The sequence below is a fragment of the Stomoxys calcitrans genome, chromosome 3, assembly GCF_963082655.1.
Source record: "Stomoxys calcitrans chromosome 3, idStoCalc2.1, whole genome shotgun sequence".
Lineage (NCBI taxonomy): Eukaryota > Metazoa > Arthropoda > Insecta > Diptera > Muscidae > Stomoxys > Stomoxys calcitrans.
Genome location: NC_081554.1, coordinates 10,396,470 through 10,403,684, shown reverse-complemented (window position 1 = coordinate 10,403,684; position 7,215 = coordinate 10,396,470). Strand labels below are relative to the sequence as shown.

General features: G+C 39.5%; 1 long non-coding RNA gene across 2 annotated transcripts in view; it reads right to left on the bottom strand.

Moving 5' to 3' along the window:
- Positions 1-1,319: 1,319 nt before the first annotated feature.
- LOC106082579 (uncharacterized) overlaps positions 1,320-7,215 on the bottom strand; it is a 60,480-nt gene continuing 54,584 nt past the window's right edge. Inside the window, exons 2-7 of one of the 2 annotated variants that reach the window (XR_001220524.2) lie at positions 5,870-6,186; positions 5,616-5,799; positions 5,293-5,481; positions 2,157-2,317; positions 1,647-2,055; positions 1,320-1,539 (exon numbers count right to left, since the gene is read on the bottom strand). This is a non-coding gene — a long non-coding RNA (uncharacterized LOC106082579). Of the gene's footprint in view, positions 1,540-1,646; positions 2,056-2,156; positions 2,318-5,292; positions 5,800-5,869; positions 6,187-7,215 lie in introns of both variants that reach the window. The other variant, XR_009397670.1, reaches the window with a different exon arrangement.

Sequence of the window (7,215 nt, the reverse complement as noted above, 5' to 3'; positions counted from 1 at the left end):
GCCTATGACGCTGAACGCCTGGATTCGAATCCTGGCGAGACCAGAAAAAGTTTTCAGCGGTGGTTTTCCCCTCCTAATGATGGCAACATTTGTGCCATGTAAAACAAAGAGATGTCGCAAAGCGGATTGCCATTTGGACTAGGCTATTAAAAAGGAGGTCCCTTGTCATTGACCTTAAACTTGAATCGGACAGCACTGATTGATATGTGAGAAGTTTGCCCCTGTTCCTTAGTGGAATGTTCATCGGCCAAATTGCCAATTTTGCAACTAAGGTGTTACCGAGATTATGTGCTACGTTGTCCGGGCACCTCTTGTTGTCCGATTTCCAAGATCCCTGCAAAAAAGTCTGCTTAAAAGTCAAAAATGCCCGAAACCAGAAGATATATAGTAGACCTCAAACGAACTTTTTTTGTAGGAATTTTAAAATCGGATCACAAATGAAGATTTGACAGCCTGAATAAATTTCCGAGACGCCGAGGTGCACAACTTTAGGGACCTGTCAAGAGTCGCCGGGACCACCTAAGGTCTTGAAATTTTTGTACATAATTTCGGTAGCACCTCAGCTCTAATCGTTTAAAATGTTTTGACTTGTCCTTAATTGTTCTCAAACTGCAGATTTTTTTTTAAATTTCTTATACCCACCACCTTAGGATAGGGGGTATATTCATTTAGTCATTCCTTTTGCAACACATCGAAATATCAATTTCCGACCCTACAAAGTATATGTATTTCGGATCGTTCTTAGACTACAGGCTTCAAAAATTGAGATATTGAGCCGAAATTTGGCACAGATACGACTTTTTGATGCACGCTTGTTGAGTTCTTGAACGGGCCAAATCGGACCATATTTGGATATAGTCTGCCGATAAAGGGTCTAATGCCCATAAAAGCTTTATTTTTTATCCGATTTCGTTGAAATTTAAAACAGTGAATAGTTGAAGGGTTCCCAACATCTGACCCAAATATGGTTCAGATCGGACTATATTAAGATAAAGCTGCCATATATACCGAACTGCCTATATAGGGTCTGAATCCTATAAAAGCTTTCTTTTTTAACCGATTTCACTGAAATTTGAAACAGTGAGTAGTTTTGGGCCACCCAAAATAGGACTCAAATATAGTTAAGATCAAACTATATTTAGATATGGCTGCCATATAGACCGATCTCCATATAAAGGGTCTGAAGCCCATAAAAGCAAAACCTCAATTTTGACAAAAATTTCATATATTTGAATTTGTTTAATTTTGAGGTTCTCTCAGTCAAAACTTTAATAAATTTTAGAATTTCTATAAACTTAAATCTATATCCATAATAAAAACTACAATATATAAATCAGTATTCAAAACCATTCCACTGGATCTTCCATTCAAATCACAATGTTGTGTTAAAGAGCATAGGCCTCTCTCTCTAAATTCGTTATATTTGAATACGAAACTATTTCAATATTTGTTCAATGCATCTCCCATCCATTCGAAATGTTAGTTGTGTTTCAATTCAAGAGATACTCAGTGTACAAAGGTTCTCCAGTTTCGTTGAGGCTGCAAATTGAGAAGGATAAAATTGTAAATTAATCACATACACAAATAAATATTTGAAAGAAAAAACGAAATAGTTAAACCATAACAAATTTATTTTTTGGCTTAACCTGAACGCAAGACCCAATCGGTCGTTTGGTCGGTCATCCAGCATCAATGTAAGACCTCAGCACACATCTGCATCATTTTATCCCTGCCATACAGGGCAAATGTCTGCGAGTAAACATTGCCCCACACTCACAAGGCTATGGAAAACTCCTAAATAGTTTCCTTTTTGTTAAATAGGCATTCCTTAAAAAAGGTTAAGAGATCGAGCAAATAAGTGGATGTTAAATGCCTAGGTTTTAATTCCTTCAGTGACAAAGGGCATATGCTCTAAGAGTTTTTGTGTGTGTAACGAAACCAATTTAAATATTTTGCTAAGGCTTTCAGGCCAAACAACACATTGTTGTGTGTAAGAACATTTACAACGGCAATCGCCTTTATTGGCTTGAAAATCCTGGCATCCAGTTTCATGGTCTGAAAATAAAAATAATGTTCTTAAATTAACTATGAAATATCAAAGACATTTGCCTTATATTTGTTATAAACAATCAAACATGATGTTTGGTATACTTCACCTTTACCCTTGCTTTGACTGATCCTGGCTCAAGTGGTTGTGGGATTAAGCACACAGATGACCACTGCACCTGCCATTTAATTATGTGATTCGTGCCGATCCTCAATATACTTGCATAATTAAGGTTGTCTGTATGTGTTGCATATTTTTGTGTGTAATACACTGAGAAAATAAAAAATAAATCAGTGAAGAAAAAAATCGTGGAGACCTCTGCCTGTTGTTGAACCCGCATGTTCCGGTATTCCAAAACGTATAGAGTAGACTAGAGGGTAGAGAATAGTGGAGAGTAGAGTAGTGGGTAGAGTATACTAGAGTGGAGAGTAGAATAGAGTAGCGTTGAGTAGAGAAAAGTGTAGAGTAGAGTTTAGTGGAGAGTAGAGTTGACTCGAGTGTGGAGTATAGCATAGTGTGGTGAGTAAAGTGCAGAGTAAAGTAGACAGTGGAATAGAGTGCAGAAAAGAGTATAACCTGAAAGACAATATCGAATGTGAATAGTGCACTTTCCAGAATGATGTCTATCTAACATAGGGGGCCCGAGACAAAGTCGAGCATCTGTTTGGCAACCGAAATTGAAGACATCATATAGATCCCGCATGATATACATAGCTAGACGTAGGTTAGGTTAGGTATGAGTGGCAGTCCTTTTTTTACAGACCCACTTAGACCATTTTAAGTCCATTGTGATACCACAGCAGCGACAGATAAAGGCTTCTGACGGGAATCGAACCCACGACTCCTGCACTGCACTAACCATCTCAAGCGACCCAGCACACTAGGTAGCAGGGATGATTCCCTTTGATATGCTTGCTAGAAAATTCCAAAATATATGGGAGAGTGACGAGTGCACGACAAGAAAGGCCATTCGCAGGCCTGATAGAGAAACAAGTATTGAAAACTGGCAGAGCGCTGGGCATATTCCTCAAATGGTCGTTGGCTGAATAAATTATTGCCAAACATAAATAAGTGGTTAATGCGAAGGCATGGAGAACTAAACTTCAACTTGACCAATTTTTAACAACTCATGGCTGCTACAAAAGCTACCTGTATCGTTTTGGACATGACACATCTCAACGGTGCCCAAATGCTCCCACAATACATGAGGACGCAGAACATGTGGCATTCACATGTCCCACATTCGCGATATGTCGCAACGTGGTGGAGTCCTTCTTAAACAAACGGTTAATGGTAGACAATATAATAAACCTCATGCTATAGTAAAGAAGTGTGTAGTGTAGAGAAGAGTGTAGTGTAGAGAAGAGCCCGCGGACGCTAGTTTTGGCAGAAGACGGTATCTTACCAATAAATCCAGCAGCGTCTGACCCAGAAAGGGGGGCTTGCTGGTCTGCTTCTGACCTCAGGAGTAAAATGTGGAGTATAGTGTAGAGTAGAAGGTATAGTAGAGTGTAGAGTAAAGTAGAGTGTAGTGTAGAGAAGAGTGGAATGTGTAGAGTAGAGTGTAAAGTGCAGTGTAGGGTAGAGCGTAGACTAGAGTAGAGTGTACCACAAGGGTATCTCAAGAGATAGAACGGGCTCTAGTTTTGGCAGAAGACGTTATCCTACCAATAAATCCACCAGCTTCTGACACAGAATAGGAGCTTGCTGATCTGCGTATGAATTCAGGAGGAGCGACAACGATATACTTGTAGCTCACCTGGATGACATAAAGATAGAGGGTAGAAAACCCTTTTTAACCAGGAGATGCCTTGAAAAAGATACGGCCTGCGGCTGCCACAACGACGACAAAGCTGTTACAACCGTCCTCGAATATGGAGAACAAGGATAGAATAGAAGAGGAGAGACATATTGCTCGTCTTAAGATGGAGGAAGAACAAGCTTTCGTGAAACTTGCAAATAAAACGAGCGCCTTGAAAACAGTAGTGGGTAAGGAGAAGAACATTCAAAAGACTATTAGAGAAAATCTAATGCACATGTTAGCACTATATCAGCAACTAGGTGAAAACAAAGCAATTGCACTGAACATTACACAACGAGAAGATAAGCAGGTGCAAACAGAGAATGACAAAACCCCAAAGGGACGCCAGAAAAGAACTGTTTTCATCTCCCCAGAGAAGGCTTAAATAAACAAAATAGGGCGCAGATCTCAACCTGGGGAGAATGAACCCACAACCAAAAGCACCTTACAAAGGACAGTGGTGAAACTTAGACTTAGACCAAAAACAGGGGTAAGCCTAAACACCGTAAGAACGTAGTTAGACCAAAAGGAGAGTCACTTACCATCCAAGCATCAGCTACGCGGATATAATATAGAAGATGAAAACATCCATAAAACCGCTTGAAATTGGCGTTGGGAAAAAGAAGATCCACAAAACTTAAGATGAAAATGTGCACATAGAGCTGGGAACATTAGACGGAAACGCAAAGAAACTTCAAAGCGTAATAAAGTCATCACTTGTTGAAGATATCATAATCCAAACCAAAAGGAAACTTATTCTCGTGAACATCAGAGATATTGAGGAAACAATGAAAATGAGATTGTGTAGTGTAGAGTAGAGCGTAGAGTTGAATGTAGAGTAGAGTGTAGTGTAGAAAATGAGATTGTATAGTGTAGAGTAGAGGGTAAAGTTGAATGTAGAGTAGAGTGTAGTGTAGAATGTAGAGTAGAGTTTAGAGTAGAATATAGAGTGTAGAGTAGCGTTGAGTATGGAGTAAAATGTAGAGTAGAGTAGAGTGTAGTGTAGAGAACAATGTAGAGTGTAATGTAAAATAGAATGTAGAGTAGAGTAGAATGTAGAGTAGAGTGTAGAGTTGAGTATGGAGTAAAATGTTGAGTAGAGTGTAGTGTAGAGTAGAGTGGTAGAGTTGAGTATGGAGTAAAATGTAGAGTAGAGTGTAGTGTTGAGTATCGTGGAGAGTAGAGTGTAGTGTAGAGTAGAATGTAGAGTAGAATAGAATGTAGAGTAGAGTAGAATATAGAGTAGAGCAGAGTCAGTAGAGTAGAGTGTAGTGTAGAGTATCGTATCGTAGAGAGTAGAGTGTATAGAAAGGTTTAGAATAAAGTAGAGTCGAGTGCAGAGTAGAGTGTATGGTTGAATGTGGAGTAGAGTGTAGAGCAGAATGAAGTGTAGAGTAGAATATAGTTAAGAGTAGAATATAGTTTGGAGTAGAATATAATGTACCGTAGAGTGCAGAAAAGAGTGTAGAGTACAGTAGAGTTTAGTGTAGACTAGAATTTACTCTAGAGTGTAGAGTAGAGTGCAGGGAAGAGTATAGAGTACAGTGCAAGAACTATCCTCAAAATTTTCTTGATTTAATTTTTTTTGCCAGTGTAACCGCCAACGTCTTTTTATTCACTTTCTTCACTCAACCTGAAAAAGTTATAAAATGCATCAACGATTTGAGAAATTTCTTAAATAAACATTAATAGAAAAACCAAAAACAAAAGTGAACTATACGTTAAACAACAAAACCATCATCATAGCCATTCTTAACATCTTAATACCTTATGAGTTATCTGCTTCAAGCGGCCCAGTGGTGACCATGGTAATCTTAAAGTGCTGCTGCTGATGTTTGCTCACTTTCATGGGAATTGCAACTCTTGGCCATAACAAACACCGACCGCTTGAACCAAAAAGACGGTCAATGCCACCAACACCATCACCACCAATGCCTCTCTCTCTCTATCCCTGCAAACGGCAACATTTTACGGTGATGAAAACACGAGTACTCTACCTTGGTGGCAAACACCCTCCATACCTTTCGATGCCTTGTGATGTGATGTGCCGATGCTGCCGATCAAGCCAAAACATATCTTTCTAGTCATAGGGCTAACGTTATGGGCCGTTTGCCTGGATGCAAGTGCCTTGAGTACGTCTATCTATCCATGATGATGTTGGCCTTAGTGTTTGTTGTAGTGCCAGCAATAGCACTTGTCCAACCATCTACCTTCTTTTATGATTTGTTTGATTTCCTCATTTTCGGATTTAATTTCCTTTCAAATTTACCGATCATGCATCGTTGAAGAGAGTGAGACGCGCTTCCACACAACCACCAATGATTTCCCAGCAACAGACCTTCAAAAAGCAAAAAAAAAACGTTTGTCATGACTAAACGTTCGACTCCTGAATGCCTAGTTGGCTATCCATGCAAATAATTGTATTGTTGGCAAAATTTTAAGTAAAGGAAATTCTGCAAGAAAGGAAAACTAATATTGGGAAAATTTTAATAAGTGAAATGCCAAAAATAAGGAAAAACCATTAAATGAGAGAAGCTGACTATTTTCAAACAATGTGGAATATACCTCGGCTTTTGGCATATTTTTCCCAAAATATCCCATTAGTAGCCATATGGGAGCCTTCCCTCATTATGAATAAGTGAAAACCGATTCAATAATAAGCTCAATGATAACGGAATATCCTTCATAAGGCGAGCACGGAAGAAGTGCCGCTAAGCCCTACAGCTTCTTAGCTACGGTGGGTGGCCACCATAGCGCAGAGTTCAAATTCAGCAAGAACATCGGAAACAATTTTCTGTGCTGGCGAAATTTCAGAAGAATCAGCTGTTTAAAATTTATTTCGTTAGTGCTTTCGCTCTGCTGCAAGCCGTTTGCATAAGTAAAACAAACTAAAAAAGATGTCCCATTCAGCTTAAACTGGACTGGAAGAGGTGAAGCTACCGCATTATCGTCAGGTTAAGTACATATCCTGCATATATTTTGATAAGAGACTGAACTGAAGAAGAAACATCGAAAAGAGGATCGGAAAGGGACTAAAAGCGCTCTACTTATGTCTGCTCAGACATATGGCTCTAGGTAGATGAGGCTTTCAAAATGAATGCGGCAGGAAGGAAAAGAAGATCCTGGTACCGCTGCTGATCTCGAGGGCAAGAAAGGGAGCCTTTTATGACACACTAAATGTCATTCGGTCCTATATCTTTCCATCTAAAGGTTAGGTGTGACAAAGTTCGACTCCGAGTTTAGGGAGTTGGGAATGTGGGGTAACTGGAACTACTCGGTGCAGGTGACGCGATCGCTGTAGGATATGCGAAATTAAGGGGTTGCCGGCGGATCACATGATAATCTCGAGTGCCCGATATATTCGGGT